We start from the raw sequence: 24,786 nt of genomic DNA on the forward strand, positions 1-24,786 counted from the left end.
CTGCTAGAACTTGTACAGGAATTCAGTAAAGTGTCAGGATATAAAATCAATGCACAGAAATCAGTTGCATTTCTCTACACCAACAACAAGACAGAAAGAGAAATTAAGGAGTCAATCCCATTTACAGTTGCACCCAAAACTGTAAGATACCTAGGAATAAACCTAACCAAAGAGGCTAAGAATCTATACTCAAAAAACTATAAAATACTCATGAAAGAAAGTGATGAAGACACAAAGAAATGGAAAAATGTTCCATGCTCATGGATCAGAAGAATAAATATTGTGAAAATGTCTATGCTGCCTAAAGCAATATACACATTTAATGCAATTTTTATCAAAATACCATCCATTTTTTTCAAAGAAATGGAACAAATAATCCTAAAATTTATATGGAACCAGAAAAGACCTCAAATAGCCAAAGGAATATTGAACAAGAAAGCCAAAGTTGGTGGCATCACAATTCCAGACTTCAAGCTCTATCACAAAGCTGTCATCATCAAGACAGCATGGTACTGGCACAAAAACAGACACATAGATCAATGGAACAGAATAGAGAGCCCAGAAATAGACCCTCAACTCTGTGGTCAACTAATCTTTGACAAAGCAGGAAAGAATGTCCAATGGAAAAAAGACAGCCTCTTCAACAAATGGTGTTGGGAAAATTGGACAGCCACATGCAGAAAAATGAAATTGGACCATTTCCTTACACCACACACGAAAATAGACCCAAAAAGGATGAAGGACCTCAATGTGAGAAAGGAATCCATCAAAATCCTTGAGAGGAACACAGGCAGAAACCTCTTCGACCTCAGCCACAGCAACATCTTCCTAGGAACATCGCCAAAGGCAAGGGAAGCAAGGGCAAAAACGAACTATTTGGATTTTATCAAGATCAAAAGCTTTTGCACAGCAAAGAAAACAGTTAACAAAACCAAAAGACAGCTGACAGAATGGGAAAAGATATTTGCAAATGACATATCAGATAAAGGACTAGTGTCTGAAATCTATAAAGAACTTAGCAAACTCAATACCCAAAGAACAAATAATCCAATCAAGAAATGGGCAGAAAACATGAACAGACATTTTTGCAAAGAAGACATCCAGATGGCCAACAGACACATGAAAAAGTGCTCCACATCACTCGGCATCAGGGAAATACAAATCAAAACCACAATGAGATATTACCTCACACCAGTCAGAATGGGTAAAATCAACAAGTCTGAAATGACAGATGCTGGCGAGGATGCGGAGAAAGGGGAACCCTCCTACACTGTTGGTGGGAATGCAAGCTGGTGCAACCACTCTGGAAAACAGCATGGAGGTTCCTCAAAATGTTGAAAATAGAACTACCCTATGACCCAGCAATTTCACGACTGGGTATTTACCCTAAAATACAAACATAGTGATCCAAAGGGGCATGTGCACCCTAATGTTTATAGCAGCAATGTCTACAATAGCCAAACTATGGAAAGAACCTAGATGTCCATTAACAGGTGAATGGATAAAGAAGATGTGGTATATATATACATTGGAATACTATGCAGCCATCAAAAGAAATGAAATCTTGCCATTTGTGACAACGTGGATGGAACTAGAGCGTATCATGCTTAGCAAAATAAGTCAAGCGGAGAAAGACAACTATCATATGATCTCCCTGATATGAGGAAGTGCAACATGGGGGCTTAAGGGCGCAGGAGAAGAATAAATGAAACAAGATGGGATTGGGAGGGAGACAAACCATAAGTGACTCTTAATCTCACAAAACAAACTGAGGGTTGCTGGGGGGAGGGGGGTTGGGAGAAGGGGGTTGGGGTTATGGACATTGGGGAGGGTATGTGCTATGGTGAGTGCTGTGAAGTGTGTAAACCTGGCAATTCACAGACATGTACCCCTGGGGATAAAAATATATTATATGTTTATAAAAAAAAAAAGAAAAATGCTTCATTGAAGGACTGAATCATTGCAGGAATCCATGCCCCCTCCCCCAAAATTCTATGTACTTCTGAGTTCCATTTAAGTGGCAGTATTATCCAAGTATGTTAACATGATCCAGCTGACTCTACATCTGACTGGGCTGGTGTGGCTGACGAGGTGGTCATCTCCTTCCTCTTTCATCATCATCCATAGGTTTTCCCTTCTGCACAGCAAGTACTCAGTTGAAGAGGACAACCTTTTCAGATAGAACTCATCATACATTACTATTAGGGACACAGACCTTGGGGGCTTTCTGCTAAATTCCATTTGTAGGTATTATAGGTGAAGGCATGCTTGAAAGCTTCAGTTACAGCTTCTTCCTTCTTAAAAATGATAGATTTGGGAGTTTATTTTTGTTATTTTTCTACCCCTTTCTGGCAGTCCAAATAAGGACCTCCCAAAGATGTCCTCATCCTCACCCCTAAAACTGATGAATATGTTAGTTTACATGGCAAAAGGGACTTTGTAGATGTGATTAAAGTTACAGATCTTGAGATGGGAAGATTATCCTGGATTATCCGAGTGTGTCCAATCTAATCAGATGAATATTTGAAAACGAAGAACCTTCCCCAGCTGTGGTGAGAGAAATCCACTGGAAGAAGCAGCACGAGAAAGTCAAAACAAGACAGGTACTTGATCCACTGTTGTGGACTTTGAAGTTGAAAGAGACCACGAGAAGGCAAATGCAGAGGCCTCGAGAAGCTGAGAGTGACCAGGACCTATAACCAACAAGGAAATGAGGACTTTGATCCTATTGCCACGTGGTACTGAATTTGGCCAACCCGTACATGAACAAGGAAACAGACTCTTCCGTGGATCCTTGAGAAAGAATATATCCCTGTAGACACCCTGATTTCAGTCTGGTCAGAACCATATCAGACTTATCCACAGCATAATCTGTGTTGCTTAACATTAGGTTTATGATAATTTGTTACAGTGATACTGGGAAACTCACATATCTTTCTGTTTTCCTGTCTCTCATTGCCCACCTTATGCTTCACTCAGTACTGGCTCCACTCAGGTATTCTGGTGCCTTCTGGGTTCTTCTACTGGTCCAGGAAGCTCCACCACAGAGATGAACAAGGGGCTAAGCAGGACCCATCCAAGTCCCTTAGAAGTCCCATTTGGGATTGAGAGGGATGTTGAAAGAGTATGTTTCTCAACTTGAGATGACAAACCAAAAGAAAGGACAGACCTGTGTAGGAAAGAACCTGCTTGAGAATAAGGATACTTCAGAAGAAAAAGAAAAAAGCGAAGAGATTCTAAGGACACATTCAAGCACCTAGATCTAGGTAGATATGAAACAAATTACCTATAGACTTTTGAGTTAACTACCTTAAAAAACAAAAAACAAAGACAACCCTTTGTTTCAGTTTGGTTTTTTTTCCCTGTCACTACAGGAAGGTTGGCTGAGAAAATATTGATGGATACTTGTTGCGCTGATCATGATGGCCACAGGCAAAAGGCCTGGAACATATTAGACCTCAAATATTGGTTTCATCTTTTGGTCCTTCCCAAGGAAAACTTCATGCTCTAGGTGACTCCTCCTCTCTCCTGTCTTTGATCTCAAACTCTGAGGATCCTAAAAGAAAGCATGTCTCCATGGAAAGCCTTACATGGCATGATAATGTGGATTAATGTGTTCATGAATTGAATTACCTTTCTCATTAAAACTATTAGGGACTGAAACTTGTGAGATCCTCTATCTCCTAAGAGTGTGTAGTGAATTTCAGGTACTGTGATATAAATATGGAGAAAACATTTTGGACTGGGTGTCCTTTTATAAGTACCCCTTAAATTATATTTCAGAAAATTATCATTCCATTCATTCAGATGACTGGGTCCTGATTGTATAGCTATACTTTAAAAAATCCAATGATCTTATAATTCTGACTGGAAAAAGATTGACACCATTTTGTTATTCTGCACTGTTTGCAGATCCTCTTTGTTTTTCCGTCACGCTATTTGTCGTAATACATACACTGTATATGTATGTATTATGAGAATGGCCATGGGAGAGATGGGACCATATTTATATTTTCCAGATCAGAGGATGGCTATCTTTAAAACAGCAATGTTGGCATTCAAACTTGCTATTGGCCTAGTCCTTTCTGGCATGCTTGCGTACGGAAAAATGAAATAGTGTTATTTGGAGATACACTGGTCATTTTCTTAATTATGTCTCATGCCTGGATTTGGCTGCAACAAGTTTTATGAATTGCTTGTCTCCTGGCAAATATTTAGTCTGTGGAATTTGATTAAATGGCATCCCATAAGGTCTTAGAACTTGTCTTCCCTGCCCACAAGTGAAAGAAATATTAAAAGTCTCTGACCTTACATTCTGTACACAAAAGACCCTTGATAAAAACCTCAGGGCTGAATGCAGGAGGATTCCAGGCAAATTCCACTCCCTCTGGGATTTCCCATCCTCTTTGCTTATTCATGACATGGTGCAGCCCAAGGGCTCAGAGCTGGCTAATGCTGTACGTTAGTCCATTATGCATGCATTATGTTCAATGATCTCCCCATAGAATAACCAAGCTCAATTAACAGGTTGTTATTCTCACAGATCTGTCAGATCCCCTGGGTGCTCCTAAGGGCTTTTTAGTTGCCAGGAGTGTGGCAGAAAGAATGTAGTGGGGAGCCTGTGAGGTGGTGTCAGTCCGTTATTTCATGTGAAGAAGCAAAGCATGTATAATAGTAGCAGGGCTAGACGACCAAGACTCAGAAGTGGGAACCAAGCCGACAGCTCATTATGAAGCACCCTTCATCTTGACTGACAGGCCTCATGAACAGTCATTTGCGAAAAGAGAAATGTGGGTTTGTATCCATTAGAGAAATGGACCAGCTGAGTCACAATGCAGTGTAAGCTGGTTTGGCCTGAGGTTAGATATTACAGAAAGTCACTCGGAAGCATTCCACGGAGCCCGCGAACAAAGGTGCTGAGAGACACATATTTGCCATGAATGGCGGTCTTTCTTCAAAATGGTCACTAAATAGGCCAAAGCCACTATAAAGTGGGGATAGGTACAGGTGGCTTAAATGAGCCATGGGTGACTAATTGGAGGAAATATGAACAATACATGATGGGAGGGGGACTAATATTTACAACAGCCAAAATTAATTAAAGGAAAGATAAATCTCTGGGATCAAACAGAGCAAATGTTTTATCAAGCATACAGATAAAAGGAACATTGGCATGAAGGGAGGAGTGATGATTAATTTCCTCTGTCAATTTGAATGGGCTCTAGGGTGCCCAGATTAAACACTGTTCCTGGGTGTTTCCGTGAGGGTGATTCCAATGAGATTAGCATTAAACTCGTGGATTCTGGGGGTGTCTACGTGGCTCCATCGGTTAAGTGTCTGCCTTCGGTTCAGGTACTGATCTCAGTATCCTGGGATTGAGCCCTGCGTCAGGCTCCCTGATCAGTAGGGAGTCTGCTTCTCCTTTTCTGTCTGTCCCTCCCCGCTCAAGCTCTCTATCTCAAATGAATAAATAAAATCTTTAAAGAATAAAAATAAACTAGTGTTTTCTGTAAAGAAGACTGTCCTCCCCAGTGTGATGTGGCATTATCCAATCTACTGAGGGCCTAAACAGAACAAAAGGGGGAAGAAGAAGAAATCTGTCCCCTTTTTATCTGCCTCGTTGCTGAACTGATAAATTCCATCTTATCTTCTTCTACCCTTGGACTGGGATTTACACCATCAGCTCCCCCTGGCTTTCGGGCTTTGGACTTAGACTGGATTACACAACCAGCTTTCCTAGATCTCCAACCTGTAGATAGCAGATCCTGGGACTTCTCAGCCTCCTTAATTGCATAAGCCAATTCCTCACAACCAATCTACACATAGATCCTATCGGTTTTGTTTCTCCAAAGAATCCTGACTTACACAGAATGCATATTAAAATCTTGAAGATTCTCCATTCCCTAGGGTTGCTTTGGTAATGAAGACTGGAAAGAAATATGTCGGGTATGAAAACAAAAGAAGAGTTTCATTAAATCAGCAGTGGTCAACTGCTGAACAGAGAGTGGCCAAGAAAGTACCGACTGGCCAAGGTTCAAGAGATCCGAGAAGCACTTCTACTCCAGAAGACTTCTTGCAGCTGTACAAATTCAGAGAATGGGCTCAGCGGGAAGTCTGGGAGTGCCAGATTAATCAAGAAGGTGAAACACAAGGATCAAAAGGACACAATTCTTAGTCCTGCCTGACAACCGTGAAAGAAGGGCAAGGAGAGGTCTAGGCATAGCAAGTGTGCAAGCAGCGTCAGAGGGAAGGGAAGAGATTTTCAGAATCCAGTGTGTCAAGCAGGCCCTGAGGAAAAGAGACAGAGCTTCAAACAATCACAGCCTTCCAAGGATATGAAACCAAAGGAGAAAAGGCAGAGAAAGCCAGTGATCCTGTGTTGGTCTTTTTCAGTTCCTCTCTCATAAACTGTCAGCTACTTAATCTTCTTTTCCTTCTTTGTGAGTGGAAGATAATATAATAGTAAAGCAGTTGCATTTATTTTTTTTTAATTAACAGAAAATCATTGTATTTAGACATTTTAATAAAAGCAGACAGAAATCGCTAATGAAGTGTTGCTTAAAATAACAATTAAAAACACCATTTTAGAGAGGTATGCAAATGAAGTTGTTAAACTCTAAGAGACACACACAGTACACTGTATATGAATAATTTACAAGAGGTAATTTGGTAAGATGATACATTTGAAGGGACTGAATGATGGGACGTTCTTTCCAGATTCTTCTATAATTATAACACCAGTGTAGTGACTTTATCCATAGTATCACCATGTATTTTGAGTTAAGTATCTCTAAAACACAACAGTGCTGAACCTACAGTGCAAAACACAACAGTGCTGAACCTACAGTGCACACACTATGTAGAATAGGTATGTAACAAAGAAAACTGAAATGAGTTGAATAAGAAAAAAATCACATTTTATTCCCTATGAGATACACTTCTTATAACCAATAGAATTCCCTGTGAAAATCAAGTCACAATTTGAGTTAATTTTCCTCATGATGGCTTAACAATCACCGGGAGTTTGATTTTTATCGACTAGGTTGGAACACAAAGCTGAATCTCCAAATAACAAAGAGTTCTTATCTTCAGAGACATGTAGAGGAAATTACATGATGTCTGGCATTTTCTTCAAAATCATCCACAGGTAAAAGGAATGAGTGGGGGATTACAGGTGAAACAAGATTGGCTCTGAGTCAATAATTTGTGGGAACTGGGTTATGGCTACATGGGGGTCCATTATACTAGTCTCTCTATTTTTATATATGTTTGAAATAATCTAAAATAGAAAGTTCTTTTTAAGAGCAATAGGATTACAAGAAGAACCATGAATTAGGGAAAGAAATTTGAAATGAAGCTGTCCAAAGATGAAAATCCAAAATGTTTGAAGAACTTCTATAAATTGATACATGAAAGACAAAGAAAACAATTGAAAAATAGATAAAAGCTACAATGGGCGATTCATTTTTTAATTTTTTTAAAGATTTTATTCATTTATTTGACAGAGAGACAGCGAGAGAGGGAAAACGAGCAGGAGGAGTGGGAGAGGGAGAAGCAGGCTCCCCATTGAGCAGGGAACCCGATGAGGGGCTTGATCCCAGGATTCTGGGATCATGACCTGAGCCAAAGGCAGCTGCCCAGTGACTGAGCCACCCAGGTGCCCCTATAATGGGCAATTTATGAAAGACTAAAAAGTGGTGAACAAAATGTTGAATGATGGTCAGTCTCCTTAAGCAAGCCTGAAAAATCAAAATAAAACCAACCTGAGATAGTCCATACACCAAGAACAGGATCACAGGCCACCCACACCACCACCTCCGCCCCCGAGCTGCTTCTAGCTGAAATGTTTAATTTGCTTAAATAGTTACAGCACAATCAAAACACCAATCACACCTCCAGCTCAGGCAGCCTTGGGATTTTCCTTGACAACAGGAAATTCCAAAGACTACTCAGAATTCCCAGTCACTCCTGCTGATTTTACTAGCCTGGAGAATAGCAAATGTCTACTTGTGTTTCACACTGATCTGGGGTTACCACAACTCTACAAAGCCCAAATAACCCCTCAAACACATCTGCAAGATGTGTTTCTTTGTTGTTGTTGTTGTTGTTGTTGTTGTTTTATTTTTAAATATTGATGTTAAGTCTGCCTTACAACAACAAGTTTCAATTATCACCTCACCAGAGGTACCTGAGTCCTGTTGCCTATAAAAATGTATTCTTTCTTCCAGTGTACATCATGGAAGACCACATTACTGGACCTGTATTACAATTTCTCATTGACCTTCTCAAGAACATTTCGTTGACAATTAGTCTATAAAGAGAAAAATCTTGGGGTGCCTGGGTGGCTCAGTCAATTAAGTATCTGACTCTTGCTCAGGTCATGGTCTCATGGTCGTGAGATCAAGCCCCGCGTTAGGCACTGCACTCAGTGAGCATCTGCTTGTCCCTCTTCCTCTGTTCCTCTCCCCTCTGTCTCTCTTTCAAATAAGTAAATTAATAAAATATTTAAAAAAAAAAAAAAAGGAGGAGAGGAGGAGGAGACAGAGGAGGAGGAGGAGAGAAATCTTTCCCAAGTCCTCCAGGGGAATTCACCTGCCATTTCTCTGACCAGGACTGGGTTATATACTCACTTGTAGAACAATCTTTGGCGAAAAGGAGAGTGGATTTTGTGACTGACTAAGACCAAGCGTGATTCAACGCCTGGGCACATTGCTGCCCAAATTAAACTGAGATAGCAAATAGGAAGAATGACTAAAATAAGCATGTAGTAACCTTGTCTGCCACAGAGAAGTACAGAAGAATCAAGAGGGCCAGCATGAGGAAATCAGGGAAGCTTTATGCAACACTAGTCTAAATTCTGCAATGTACTCCTCAAGCCTGCCTCTCACCACTAACATCTGGCACCGACTCTGCACACGGTGAGTGCTCAGTACACATTTTAGAAAAACTGAATATAGAAGGTGGCAAACTGAGTAGGATTTACGCATGAGCAAATATTTATGAAAGCTGATACCACACTGATATTAAGAAAGCCAAAGAGAAACGATGTTCATCTCTCAGTAAAGTAGATAATAATGAAGGCTGGTTGTCTACCCTTAGACTGTGTGCTGACACACAGGGCATGTCCTGTGAGAAGAGGGTAACCACCAATCAGAAGAAGAAAAAGGGAAGTACTTCTGACAGTCCAAAGAATGACACTGGGGACAATTTATTACCTCCTTCCACAAATACTTACTGAGAACCTATTATATGTCAGGCACTGTTCTGGACACCTCTATTACATTAGTGAACAGAAATAACAAAAATTTCCTTCGACCATGAGCTTATGTTCTAGCATAATAATGAGTAGGTTAGATACAAATAAGCAGGTGGTAAGTACTAGGGAAAATAAACAGATCAGGGTTAAAGGAATCAGAATCAGTAGCCCTAGGCTGGGTGCTGTGCACTAGGTAAATAGGGTGGTCAGAGACTTCTCACTGAGAAGGTAACAACTGAGCAAAATGTTGAAGAGGGTGAGGGAGAACCTTGGGAACACTTGTAGGAAGTGTTTGCCTAGGGGCGCCTGGGTGGTTCAGTGGTTAAGCAGCTGCCGTTGGCTCAGGTCATGATCCCAGGGTCCTGGGATCAAGTCCTGCATTGGGTACCTTGTTTGGTGGGGGAGTCTGCTTCTCTCTCTCCCTCTGCCTGCCAATCTGCCTGCTTGTGCTCTCTATCTGTCAAATAAATAAATAAAATCTTAAAAAGGAAAAAAAGAGTTTGCCTAATATTAGACACTGCACTTTCCATTCTACAGAGGACTTTATTATTGGTAACTTCCCTTGTTCTAGAAACATGGGTCTCCCACCCCTTCCCTGAGATATCTCTATATTGCATGGAAGTGAGCCATTGCTTCGCTTAGAAACAAAGTTGGAGACCTCTGTATGCCTATTTCCAATGTTCCCACTGGTATGAATTTCATATGTCACTGCCATTTCACATTTGACACCAAATGTAGCACTTGTATTTGAGTAATTAAGGACAAAGGTCTTTAATTTTACTATTGCTGGTTATTATCACATTAATGTCTTTTCTAGTTAATGTTTATCTGTATAAAATATACAGGACAATGCCAGGGGAATGATCAGGACAATGCCAGGGGAATGATCAGTCCTTGACAAGTTAGCCAAACCAATGCATTATATTTAAGATTTAAGTTATAAATTCTATAAAAATTCAGAAAATACTTATGAAGTCATGATTCTACCCTGCTCAATTAAATAGGAAAGGACAACAGTCTATACATCCATGTTGGGACACTGATTGGTTTGCATGACTTTGGTAAGCTCAGTAGGCCTAAGCTTTCTTTTCTCTAGAGGGCTGGATTGCCTGAGATTGGCTTTAGTGATTGAGAGAGTAACAGATTGACTCTAAGACCCTGTGCCTAAACAGTTTCATCAAGCCGTGCAGATCCCACTTCCTGCTTCTTTGAAGGACACATTAACCGTGGCCCAAATTGCATTTGCAAAAGAGTTGAATTAATAAGTTTGAATTTTTTTGTTCTCCAAACTGTGGAGACAGTGATCATTGGTAGTTTTGTTTCTTTAATAATGTACATCACATCCCAGTGGAACCCAGAATTAACGACAGTACATTATATGTTACAAAGTAAAATGTATGTTAAATATTCTATTTTTTTTAAAGGTTTTTATTACATCCAAAGCAACCATCAACAGGTATGGTTTTCTTTCCTTTTTTTTTCTTTTTTTTTGGTTTAGATTTTATTTATTTATTTGACAGACAGAGATCACAAGTAGGCAGAGAGGCAGGCAGAGAGAGAGGGAGGAAGCAGGCTCCCCGCTGAGCAGAGAGCCCGATGCGGGGCTCGAATCCAGGACCCTGAGATCATGACCCGAGCCAAGGGCAGAGGCTTTAACCCACTAAGCCACCCAGGCACCCCAACAGGTATGGTTTTCTAATTCCATCAACCAAAGCACATCTGTCTGGAATAATTCCTCCCCCCTTCAAGACCGGGTGGGCCCTGTAGTTTCAGAATGGTGTAGGGATTTGGGGAGTAACTCTCTTTCTTAACCAGCTGTGGATCTTAGAAAGATCATTAAAGCTCTGTATCAGTTTTCTCTCCTGTGGACTGAGGAAACCAAAGAGAACGATGCCCAAGGTCCAGTGCAGGTCTCAACTCTATGATTCCTGGAGAAAGAGATCCACTTACAGGAGGCTGTGGGAGACCCTTCCCAACCATCTCTGGGAGGGCTCTGTGTGCCCTGGAGCCCCGCAGAAGAACGAAGCTCACAACTACTGAAGACCCACCAAATGACTTAGTGGGCTTTCATATAGACGGCTAGATTTTAATTTTCACTTACAGCACACACCCGAGGGTAAAGCATACTTTCCAGAGGGATAATAAACACGCAGGATCTTTTGACTGCTGATTGCTGGAGGATATCTCATTTGGAAATCAGATTTAAGTCACATTCTTTGGAAGTTTTTTTTTTACTACCAGAGCAAAATAAAAGTCCCCAAAGGAATGTTTTGTACTTGGAGTTTAAATCTGTTAGAATGTCAAAGTCTCTCACTAAGAGTTAAGCATCTATAAATATTTAAAATGGTGAGACCACAAGAATACTACTGATAATCTCTTTTACGTTTGAGTAGAAACCAGAAGGAACTAGCAAAATTCCAGAGAATACTTCGATATTAAACTGTTAACTTTTTGGTCATATCTAATATCAAAGTATAGCAGAGTTGAGAGAAATGCCTAAATTGTCCATCCAAGCACCCAGTCAATTCTACGAATGAGAAAATGGATGGATCACATAGGGGATATTGAGGAGTCCCTTTTTCCTCTCTGGCAATCTTTGATAGGAATGCTGTCACATAAAGACCAGGGTACACAATAAAAGAAAGTCAACCTTTCTGCCGAATTTTCAAGATGTAGCTACCCCTCCCCCACACACATGCAGCGGAGCCTGACACATGACCCTGGTTTTCTATGATTATGGACAAGACATCACTTTAGATGCTTTCTTCACATTATCTTATTTAGTCGTCTCAACAGCCCAGAAAAGTAGCAGTTGTCTGTTCTGTTTTATAATGGTAGACGCTGAGGTCCCAAGATGTTATGTGTGTGCTGTAAACTGCTTTCCCTTCAAATGCCAAAGAGCATTGAAGGAAGACAGTCCCTGATCACAGCCTTCCATACATCCATTCATTTATACATCCGTTCATTTAGGAACTAATTGTGTTTTTGACACATTTTCTTCTCAGGAAAGCTCCCTAGAAATCCAGCCCAAATCCCCCCTTTTTTTATTCAGTTCTTGGTGGGGATGGAAACTCTGGAAAAATAGCTCAAATGTGTCTTTGCCTCCATGATCTGATTTCCCCTCCATCTTTTCTTTTCTAGCTTAAATTATAAAATTTTCTTTCTCGTTCTCTTTGCAACCATTTCCAAATGATATTTTCCCTTTTAGGAGCAGAATTACAAGCAAGAGAGGGTCCTTTCACAGGGAAGAGTGAAACAGAAAGATTATCACGGCATTTTTGCATTAGCACCGTGACATATCTAATAATCTACATAGAAGAGTATTTTTTTTTAGCATCCTCCTAAGTGCCTCTTGAAAACCTCTGTGACATACTCAATAGCTACTGACTAATTTGTTCTGGCAGAAAAATGACTTCAGTATCACTGAAAATATGTTTTCTATCACCAGATCTTATTCAGGTCATTGAGCGGCTTTTCACTGGAAGAAGGGGGTAGAATTTACCTTCAATGAAACATCATTGAGGAGAGAGGGAAATAACATTCTGACCTACACCAACATTAGCAAAATGCAAATCATAGTCAATTTTCTACGGGGTGATATTTCAATAGTTTGGGTTTCTGGAGCGGGGCATCAATCTGAATTGTTTCTTAGGCAAGGTGAACGAACAGTGCATGAAGCAGACTGTGGATAAACAACTGTGCAAAACTAACTTTAAGTAGCTTTCAGCTTCGTGACTGAGATAATGCCATTTCTCTAGGGAAGTTCTAAATATAGAGGAATAATGGAGAGCAGTTTACCACAAGCTGTGCAGCTCCCTACACCAGCAGGGGCTGGGCACTGAATGGGGGAGGACCTTAGAGTCCCAAAGCAATTTGGGGGATTGATTAAGGATGCAATAGCGATAGCAATAGACAGGTTTCAGTGGGTGTGGCAAGGTGGGGGAGGGGTCGCATCTCGTTTTTTTTTTCTTCCCCTGCAGAAACCTGGGTAGCTGTAGTGTAAACTGAAGACATGGGTGATTAGGATGTTAAGTGGGAGCAAAGAAAGCTCTTCGTTATTCTTTTGGAAATAAAAAGGGATAAAACTCAGCTTTCATTAAGCCTTTCACTTTCCTACAATTTGTCAGCACAGTTGGGGGCTGGCTTCATTTCCACAGGTGAGATTATGAACTGCTGACACCAAGAGGGGGGAGATATGGTGGCCAAAGGTGTGAAAAAGAAAATTAAGCTTGAAGGGTAGCTTTTGTTTTGATGTCTGCTCTACATCCTTTCTTGTGTTCAAATTAAATGTATGGGGCTAGTGGCAGCCACAGGATTTTAAAGTTGAAAACCTACAGCAGGGCTCTCTGGACAGATCCCCAGATGCATAAAACGATCGCCAGTCTTGATAAAGAATGACGACTTCTTGGTCTTCGTCTTTAGCAACATCCAACAAAAAGATCTGAACATTTAGTGCAATGCTCTGTGTAAGCTATGTTGGAGAGTAAGAGTCACTTTCATACTAATGAAAAGCTCCCTGGTCAAAAATCACACCAACAAATGCATATTTAATTAGAGTTCATAGACATCTAAAGAGAAAAAATTCAAAGGTTTTCTCATAGATGAACTTTATAAGCGATATCTAAGCCTCACATGGCTCAGAGCAAAATTTCAACCCAAATGAAATAAAATGAGATGAAGCTGATTATTTAACAAGATCATTGTCTTTAGATAGGATTTGACTGTGTGTGTGTGTGTGTGTTAGAACTTCATACAGATTTTGGAGGTGGCTTGGTGGTAAGCAGGCTTAGATTTATAATTTTCTAATTAAAATGTATCCTTCATATCAATTTTAGAGAAGTAAGTAACAAGCTTAATTCATGGCATTTAATCATTGAGATTTGTTTTGACATTTTGAGAACATGGAACCTAACACTGAGATGTGATTACTTTGCCACAGATCTGCAAGGAAGGTGATGGGCTGCATGGGGATTTACAAACTGAGGAAAACAGAGACGAGTCCAGTGGGGGAAGGGAAGATAGAAAAGATCTTGAGGTCAGAAAAACTCAAGGTAAATACATGATTTTCCAGTTGGCCCCCTCTGAGGTCTAGAAATCATCTTATACACATTATCTAAACTTTTCTCCATCTCATCATTTCCTTGCTGTTCTATCCCTTGAGCCTCCTTAGATTTAAGGGGAGAAAGACAAGTTTGAGTGTAAAAATAACTCTTCTAACCAATAGCCATAGGGTAAGTGCTTGGTGTGCGCTGTAGGATCATATGGCCTCCTCTGGACCCCTTAGTTCAGAGCTCATCACCCAGCCTTGATGGGGTGCCCCAATACTGTCTGTACACAGAAGATATTTAAGGACTGTCCTCTTCAGTTGGCCTGCATCTTATAAGAAAGCCACCACAAAGATGAGATTTGTCAACTGGTGCCCTCCAGCCCATGGCTGACCTTGCCAAACAGACAGGGTTTGGAAACAGAGAAGCAGAGTGGTGACGGCAACAATGCAATTTTTAATCTGAACCTTTTGAAAAGAATAAGGGCTTTGGTAACAGACAGGTATGCTTGAATCTAGATTCTGAAACTTAGGAGCTCTCTGACTGTGGACAAATTTGGAACATCTCTGTTTTTCAGTTACTTCTACTCTAGAATGGAGAATGTAATGACAACTGTTTAGGATTATGGTAAGGTCTAAACCAGATCAGACATGTAATATACTCAGCACGGCTTTTGGCCAATAGTAAAGGCTCAATATCTTTCTTATTTCTTTCTCTTCTCTTGTCCTTATTTTTTCTTCCAGCTTTGGGAAGAGATTTACTTTTTCGATAATCCCTTTTTCTCTTAGGCTATTAGAATGTATTTGTTTTCTCTGAAATGGTGTAAACTGAGTTTCGGTAATAGCAATAGCACTTTATATATTCGTCAGGTGTGTGTTATTTTGTGATACTTGGAGTAGAACTTTTTATATTTTTGAAAAAGAATCCAATTTGAGCTCGCATTTGCTGAGTTTGGTAAGAAGTCCAAAATCAATTAGTGAGAGGGTAGGGAGGAGGGATAGAAAATACCCCCTTTTTCATTTAGGCCTGACATCTATCCTAGAGGCTGATTCCTCCCATATAAATGGGAAGGGGCCTGATCCTTAAGATTCACGATTTCCCTTGCCCTTATTTTCCTTCACTTACTCAGGGCAGCTGACTGATGCTCCTCATTTATCCACTGATATCCCGCCCCCAGCAATCTCTCCCTCAGTGTGCATCACAGCCCACAGGAAACCTCTCAGCTTCCCCAGACTGCTCCCTGGATTGAGTCCCTCCTTGCATCCATGCCAGTATCCCTCCACCAGAACATACGACTTGAGAGCTTCTGAAACTGAAAAACCTACCACCTCCTCCCTGAAAGTCAGTATAAGCTAGGTTATGATGTGGTGACAAACAGGCCCTGAATATTAGCAGCTTAAATCAACGAAAGCATATTTCTTTCCAAGCGTGGGAGGCCTGGGATAAGAGTATAAAGGGAGGCCTAAATGCCATTTGTCTAAATATTTAAAAGTTATAAACAAGGTAACAAACTATTTAATGAAATACATTCTACCCTCTTACCTTGAAAAATATGTCACTATAACAATCTGGGAAACCAGATGTGAATTTAGGATTTTGAGACTCCTTGAAGTTCTATGCTGGGACATAGCTATATTCAGCTAGAGAGCCTTTTAGCCTGTCCTGCCCCAGCACAGCCTATCCTGCACATCCATGCTCTGTAAGTATGCCTCTTGCCTCCCCTCCCCCCAACCTAGTGAAGAAAGAATCCATGCAGGGTTAGAAGCAGGCTTGTAGACATGAGTGTGAGGAATTCTGAGGGCCCAGTTATCCAAACCATGGAAGCAAATTTGCAAATACAGAATCCACAAACAACAAGGATGGAGTACATTTTGTTTTGTTTACTCATTTTTTATCAAAATTCCCCGAGAGAAATGAACAAAGGGGTGCACAGAAAGGGGAAAGGTGGGGTTATAATTCTTCCAAGTACCCCTGGTGCAAAGAAGCACAGACTTGAAGAATCCAGTGTTGAGTTCTTCTAAGAAAGGGAAGGAATCATTCCTTTTCTACTCTTTTTACTGAGAGATCTCTGGGTATGCTGGAGGGGAACAAATGAAGCAAGCACAGGCAATTTACATCACATTGGTGACCACTGTGCCACACAGGACATGCACTGCATCGTTGACCACGTGCACTGACACCCCTCAACTCGCCTAGGGGTCACCACTGTCTGGGGTGAGAAGGGTGGTTGGGGTGGATGGAGTAGAGATGTCACAGCCTCCATTTTCTGATAAGGAAGCCAAGGTTGAGAGAAAGACTATAGCCAGGGACAGAGACTAGAAAAGGATGAGAGATGGGAACTGGTTCTCCATCTCAAAGTCAGGGGTGAGCCCTTTAAATCCATACAAGTCAGCTAAGCAGGAAGAGTTTAGCCTGAGCCACCATGAATAAAAGACAACATATGGTTTTAGGTAATTGCTTAAGTGTTCCTACCAAGGACTATCCTTCACCTATGTTATCTGTATTCCTTTATTTGGTGATATTACTTAATTCTTGAAGTTCTTGACAGACTCCAGAACTATATAGATACAACCAGAAAAGTCCCTTTTCTAGGTCAACTCTGCTTTGAATCATCAGCACAATATTTTATTAGTGAGTAGAGCACCTGGACTAACCACTCTTTGCATTAGAGGAAAATAAAATAAAATATGAATAAAAGAAAAAAGAAGAGATGCCACATGCCATTGCCCCTTAGTTCATTTGTTTCTGCTTAACATTTGCAAATTTTTTGCCTTCAACCAATGAACGGCCTGCTTGCTATGGGCCATGCATTGGGCTAAGAGCTCTACATGCAATTTCATTAAATCCTCAGAAAAGCCCTGTAGGGCTGTCTTCTTTCCATATATGAAAAGGCTAAGGCTTTAGAGAGGTTAATTAACATGGTGAAGGTCACAGAGCTAATGAGTGGGGAAGGCGGAATACAAATCCCTACCAGGCTACTCCTAAAGCCTTCTTGTGCCCTTAATCAGATACTGTACTGAGCAGAGGGGCAGGTTCAACATAATATCATATATTATGATATATAATATACCCTTCAGGACTGCTGTGCAAATTAAAGATATGATATATAGAAAAAAAGAGCGGGGGTTGGCAAGCCATGAAGTCCTGCAAAGGTTCACTGTGATTATTTCTCATGGCTTTACACAGGGCTAGCTGTACTGTCCTTAGCGGCCAAGTCTATATTAATCCCATAATTCATCCTTAATCCACCCCAGTCTCTTCTGCCTGGCTTTCAGCGTAGCCAGAGGAAAATGGAAAATATGTCTTTTGTTAAAAAGGCTTAACACCTGCTGCCAAAGGGTGCTGGATCATCAGAGAAGAGATTGATTCACTTACAAAAGACTTGGATTAATTTGGACGTTGTTTCTCTACATAAACCAGACACAAGGAGGCAAGCAACCCAGGGAAGGATAATCATGCTGGGAGCAGAAGCACTTATTATAAATAATTACCATGTAATTAGCCACAACTTCCCTGAGTCTGTAGCCTGTAGCTAGTCTTAGGAGGTGGCCCTTCCTTACTAAGCGTAAGGAGACTGAAGCGCTTCCCTAAGTTTTCAGGGCGTGCATCTGGGTCCTACAGTGGGATCCTCACCATCTGGGTCTACTTCTCAAGGCCATGGCCAAGGTGCAGAACAGCTGTGGGTCCCATCAGGTGCATCTCCTCTCCTCTCCCTTTTAAAAGCACAATGACTTCCTTTGCGAGTTTGTGAATGTGACATATCTAGCTTCTTTTCTTGAGCAGTGTGGTTTATGGTTTATGGAACAAGTTAACACACTGTGCAGGCTGTGATGTGCCTCTTTCCGGGGCACCTCTGAGCTGTGTTTTCAGATCCGTGAGGTGCCCGTGGAAGACAGGTAACAACAACACTTAAAAGGAACAATGGCAGAAGCCTTGACAAGTGCAGGGAGAGACACAGACACTTCCAAGAGAGGCGTGGTTGTCTACAAGATTAATCAATTCCCCTTGTTTTCGTTACAGGTCCACATTTATCTTGGTGGCAGCAGCTACAAATGTGAAATCAAAGCTCTGATGCTAGACAACTGGAATTGTAGGTACCTGCTAGAGATGTAAACGGGCTCCTCTCCGTGTCTTAATTGGAATGTAAGGCACACTGCGGAGCCCCGGCCATAAGTCAGGGAGGGGGATGCTTTTCCATGGTGTCCAGATACACTGAAAAACAGTGGGGGAGATAATACAATTCAGTATCTTGTGTGAGGCAGTTGAAAAGGATGACAGCCTTAGCTTGCGTGATCATCATTATTACTGTTACAGCTACCTTTTACTGAGTCCATTCTGTTTGACAGGCACATATGTGCCCTATCTCATTTCACCCTCTTAATAATACTGTGAAGGAGCTAATACTATTTTTGCCATGTAAGGACAAGAAGACTGAGGTGAAGTCACTTGCTTGAGGTCACCAGATAGCAGGTTCTAGATTTGAACCCAGGTCAGACTCATATTCTATACCCTTAGGGCTTAACAAACCAAAAGTCTTCCCAGAATATGTGGGTACAGAGAACACAAGGGCTTGGGAGAACCCTGAAATTACCAGGACTGATCGACCTGGCAGTATTTTTTCTTTTTTAAAAAATTATTTTAAGTTCAAAGTGAACATATTTTATTTTATTGTTTTTTTTTAAAGATTGTGTTTTTAAGTAATCTTTACACCCAGCATGGGTCTTGACTTCACAACTCCAAGATCAAGAGTGATAGGCTCTACCAACTGAACCAGCCAGGCACCCCAACTTGACAACTTTTTGTTTATTTGTTTGTTTTTTTTAATATATACATATATATTTATTTAAATTCAATTAATTAACATATAGTATATTAGTTTCAGATGTAGAGGTCAGTGATTCATCAGTCTTCTTTTTTTTTCGATTCATCAGTCATCTATAACACCCATGCTCATTATATCATGCTTGGGCAAAGTGGTCATAAGGCAACTAATATTTTTTTAAACTTTTATTTAAATTCAATTTAGCTAACATTGGGGCATCTGGGTGGTTCAGTGGGTTAAATTTAATTTAGCTAATATATAGTGTATTATTAGCTTCAGGAGTAGAATTCACTAATTCATCAGTTGCATACAGTTCTTATTACATCATGTGCCCTCCTTAATGTCCATCACCCAGTTACCCCATCCCCCAACCTGCTCCCCTCCAGCAACCTTCAGTTTGTTTCCTATGATTAAGAGTCTCTTATGATTTGTCTCCCTCTCTGATTTCGTTTTATTTTTTTCCTTCCTTTCCCCTATGTTCCTCTGTTTTGTTTCTTAATTCCACTTCCGAGTGAAATCGTATAATTGTCTTTCTCTGGTTGACTTATTTCACTTAGCATAATACCTTCTAGTTCCTTCTGCGTCATTGCAAATGGCAAAATTTTATTTTCTGATGGCTGAGTGATATTCCATTGTAAATATATAACACATCTTCTTTATTCATTCACCTGCCCAATCTGACAATGTTAAAACTCTTCAGAAAAGTCAATCAGAGAAGAAGGTTTAACCCATTTCTTTGCAAGGCCATTCTTTTGTCCACTATTGAGTACTCAATACAAGAAAGAGGCTAAAAATATTATTTTCAGCAGTTTGATTCTCCTCTGCAAGTTCTATATGTTGACTCTTCTGTTAAGTTGATGACAACCATGGTCATTTGGGGAGAAATGTAACATTATTCAAAGTATTAGAAACATTCAGCCAACTCTGCCAAGATCAGCTAGTGAACAGTAAAGAAAGGGGATACATTTGTCTCTCAGGAAAGTCACGTATTAAAATCTTTGTCCTGCACTTCTGACAATTGCACTTGCACAGTCTGGCTGGAAGCACGGGTGATCTCTCTTGCAGGGTGTCTTCCAAACAAAACTTGTGTACACATTCACCACATGGGTCTCTTCAGACACCAAAGTCCACTCAAGAATGGATGTTAAGAAAAACAGAGTAAGAGGGACGCCTGGGTGGCTCAGTTGGTTAAGCAGCTGCCTTCGGCTCAGGTCATGATCCCAGCATCCTGGGATCGAGTCCCACATCGGGCTCCTTGCTTGGCAGGGAGCCTGCTTCTCCCTCTGTCTCTGCCTGCCATTCTGTCTGCCTGTGCTCGCTTGCTCTCCCTCTCTCTCTCTCTGACAAATAAATATTAAAAAAAAAAAAAAGAAAAGAAAAACAGAGTAAGAATTATTTAATGAAATTATATAGACTCATCATTTTTGGCCATCCCATGTTTAGCTGTCCCCATAACCTCTCAGTGCATCTAAATATCTCTCACAGCTGTACCCACCTTTCCACGGGGATTCTAGTGGGTTGAATGATGTCCCCTTCAAAATTCATCCCCACTCAGGACCTCAGACTGTGACCATATTGGGAAAGAGAGTCTTTGTAGATGTAACTAGTTGCAATGCGGTCCTACTGATTAGGATGAGCCCTAAATCTAACGACTGCCATCCTTAGAAGGAAAGGAGAGGACAGGGCACCTGGGGGCTCAGTTGGTCAAGCATTGGACTCTTGGTTTTGGCTCACGTCAGTCAATCTCAGGGTCATGAGATCAAACCCTAAGACTCTTTCTCCCTCTCCCTCTGCCCCTCTCCCCACTCTCTCTCTCTCTCTAAATAAATAAATCTTAAAAATAAATAAATAAATAAAAGGAAAAAGAAAAAGAGACGGCATAGAAAACACAGAGAAAAAAGCCACATAAAGACGGAGACAGGCATTGGAGAGATGCAGCTACAAGGCAAGGAACATCGAGGATTCCCAGGAACTGGAAGAGGCAAAAAGTTTTCCTCCAGAGCCCATAGAAGGAGAACAGCACTGCCAACAGCTTGATTTCAGACTTCTCCAGACCTGTGAGAGAATACGTGTGTGGTGTCTTAAGCCACCTAGTTTGTGACGATTTGCTATGGCAGGTTAGGAAACTCATACAGGGACTACCACACAGAGTTGGGCCCAAGAGCTCATCATCTTTTTGTAGTGATTCTTTGTACTTTGTACTATACTCTCGTATTTGTACTATATGTCTCCACCCATGGCGGGCACCTCTATCCACACCACTGCCCCATGTACTTTACTTTTCCAACAGAGTTCTCTTCTTCGAACTTGAATAAGCTTCCAAAGACCCTCTGAATCAGTAATTCTGATTTCCAGATTTTTCTCCTAAGGAAATAATTGGATATACATAATTATTCATAGGAGAATATTTCTTAGTGAATTAATAATATGGAAAAATTTGGAAGCCACTCAAATGACCAAATGTTGGAAATGGTTGAATAAATTATGGTAGATTCATATGATTGAACATTATGTAGCCACTAATATTACATTCTTGCATTAACAACTTGTGAAAATAATTGGGATATAATGCTCACTGCTAAAAGCAAGATAAATAACTCCATACAATATGATTCCATTTTTTTGTTTTTAACACATTTGTATAGATAAAAGATAAGACAAAAGTACATTGTATGGTTATCTCTGTGGAGTCACATAAAAAATTTTATCTGATCTTTTTTACATCCTCATATTTCTCTAATGATTGTGTATTCTGCTCATAAAAAGAAAATAAGCAATATATACCTTGATCAAAAAAATTCAAAATTCCAGTACAGTGGTTTTCAAGCTATTTTGACCATATCTCTTAGTAATAAATACGGTAATACATTATGACTACTGTAGCTTGACTAATAATGCCCACTCCCCAAAGATGTTCACCTCCTCACCACCAGAACCTGTGAATATGTTACTATGTTATTTCACAAGGCAAAAGGAACTTCACAGGTGTGACTAAATTAAGGACTTTAAGATGACAAGATTATCCTGGACTATCTGGTGGGACAAATGTGGTTACAACAATCCTTCTAAGAAAGCCAGCAATATCAGGATGAGGAGGAGCAGATATGAAGATGGCAGCAAGAGGCTGGAGTGATGTAAGGAAGCAGCCAGGAGACAAAGAATGTGGGCAGCTTCTACAAGATGAAAAAGACGGGGAATCAGACTCTTCCCAAAAGCCTCAAGAAGGAATGCAGTTTGCTAACACCTTGATTTTTAGACTCCTGACTTCAGAACCATAAGAGAATAAATGTGTTCCTTTTGGGCATGAATTCCGTGGTAATTTGTTATGCTATCAATAGGAAACTGATACAATGACCTACCACACACACACACACACACACACACACACAAACACATACAAAAGTGTCACAAAGCATGACTTTCTCTGACATTTTCTCTCCTATTTTCATGGATTGATTTGTGTGCTCCAAAAAAGATACATTGAAGTCCTCACTCCCCACTCTGGGTACCTCAGAATATAGCCTTATTTGGAAAGAGGGTCTTCACAGAGGTAATGAAGTTAAAATGAGGCCATTGGTGGGGGAGTCCTAATCCAATACTGGTGTTCTCATAAAAGGGGGAAATAGGGACATAGAGACAGACACATGCAGAAGGAAGACAATGTGAAGAGACATGGGGACATCCTTGAAGACAGAGGCACAGATGGGAATTATGTTGCCATAAACCACGGAGCCCCTGGGACTATTAGAAGCTGGAGGAGGGAAGAAGAATCCTTCCCTTACAGGTTTCAGAGGGAGCATGGCCCTGCAGACACCTTAATTCAGACCGCCAGCCTCCAGAACCATGAAACAATAAATTTCTACTGTTTATAACCACCCAGTTATTAGTACTTTGCTATAGCCCTAGGAAACTAAGATACCCGTTCTATTCTGTTCTATCTTATTTCATTAAAAAAGTTGATTTCTCAATCTACTAATGGAATGACATCAGTCTTTGTAGCTTGACATTCGAGCTTTCCCCACTCTGATTTCTGTATCTCCGTTTTAGCCAGCTGCTAACCCAACCTGAGTACATCCAGGAGTCCCGAACAGTCAATCATTCCCAGAACACAGAATCAATTAACACGTGGTTATGTTCTTTGCTTGTGTTACTCCCTTTCTCTGCAATGTCTATTAATTTTTAATGCTCGGCTTCATGTCACCTCAGGTCACCTGGCTCCTTAGCCAGAGTCACTTGGTCCATGTTCTCTGTATGGACAGTAATTTGTATAGACCCCAGTTAGCTCTTATCATACTGCATTACGGGGTCAAGTTAAGTGGCTCCTCTCTCCAACTAACTTCAAGTTTCTAAAGAAGACCACTTCTTTCTTCTTTCTTCCTTTTTTTTTTTTTAAATCTAAGCTTCAGTACCTAATGCCAAACCTGATATACCACAAACTCAAATATAGGGTGATTCAAATATCTTAGTGCAATTTTAAGTTATAATAACCTCAGAAGTATAAATGCCACAAGCTTACAAAATTGTCATTTGAAAGTTTACTTCTTTTGACTCTAAGTTTTAATTATTTTAATAGATGTAATTTTTTCTTTTAATTAACTTGTGCCATTTTTCACTCAGGGGAAATGAAACAAAAATTAAAACTGAAAAATGTGTTACTCAAAATTCACAAAACTGAGTAAGTGTGGTAAACTTTCAAGTGATGGTTTTGAAAGCTACATCATTTATACCTCTGAAGTTATTAAAACTGCAATAAAACTTTGGTGACACCCTGTTTTTGAAGACATATGCTCAAGTATGATTCATCTTCTATTTACTATAAAATTCAGTTTGGTTTTCACATAAGTGGCTCCATATTGGGCAAAGGTATTCCTTGACCAGTAGCTGTCCTTGTCCTAAGGCCCCAAATTTAGAGGGCCCCCTTTGGCCCTCCACTGGCTGTCTTCCACACAGAGTGAGGCATCCATGGGACTAAGGCCATTGGATGCCCTCTGCAGCAAATCTATTCCTCCCCAAACCTTGTTCTGAGTGCCCAGGATTCCCCAGATTGCTTTTCCAGAAAACTGAGACTTGGTGACATTAACTAATTTGTTCCAGCTTACAAAATTAGTGCTATAGTTAGCTTAAGTTGCATAACAAACCACCCAAAATGTCAATGTCTTAAAATAACAATGAATTGGTTTTTTCTCCAGCACAGTGGACTGGCTGGGCCATTCTGCTGCTGATTTCTGCCAGGGCTCACTCATCCACTAGGCTAGTGGAGAGGTTGAGCTGGAATCCTCTGACTTCCCTTACTGGTCTCTCAGGGGGTGCTGCTCTCTCTGGAATGTTCTGTCTCCTGCGTGTGACCTCTCACTCTCCAGGAGCCATGCTGGCTTCTTGCACGGTGGTCACAAGGCAGCAGCCTCGAAACAGAAGATGCAAGGCGTTTTGATTTCTGGGATGCAACCAGCGTTTGCCCACATTCTATCAGTCAAAACCAGTCACAAGGCCAGCTCTGAGTTAATGGGACCGCTGAAAACAGACTCTACCTCTTGATGGGAAGAGCAGCCAAGTCACCCGACAAAGGAGCAGGGTGGTCTTGTTTGATCATCTTTAAAAATAATGGATCAGAACTAGTAGCCAAGTAGCACAGTCAGAATTCCAAGCCAGGTGGCCTGCCTGGG

At 40.7% G+C, this 24,786-nt stretch overlaps 1 long non-coding RNA gene across 2 annotated transcripts in view; it reads left to right on the forward strand.

Moving 5' to 3' along the window:
- The window catches only part of LOC309845207, a 48,304-nt gene extending 25,209 nt beyond the window's left edge, over positions 1-23,095 (forward strand). The window contains exons 2-8 of one of the 2 annotated variants that reach the window (XR_014301102.1): positions 7,043-7,147; positions 8,229-8,918; positions 10,681-10,712; positions 13,237-13,413; positions 14,196-14,307; positions 18,322-18,391; positions 20,990-23,095. This is a non-coding gene — a long non-coding RNA (uncharacterized lncRNA). The remainder of the gene's footprint in view (positions 1-7,042; positions 7,148-8,228; positions 8,919-10,680; positions 10,713-13,236; positions 13,414-14,195; positions 14,308-18,321; positions 18,392-20,989) is intronic. The other variant, XR_014301103.1, reaches the window with a different exon arrangement.
- Positions 23,096-24,786: the final 1,691 nt, after the last annotated feature.

This window comes from Mustela nivalis (genome assembly GCF_964662115.1).
Source record: "Mustela nivalis genome assembly, chromosome: 12".
Classification (NCBI taxonomy): Eukaryota; Metazoa; Chordata; class Mammalia; order Carnivora; family Mustelidae; genus Mustela; species Mustela nivalis.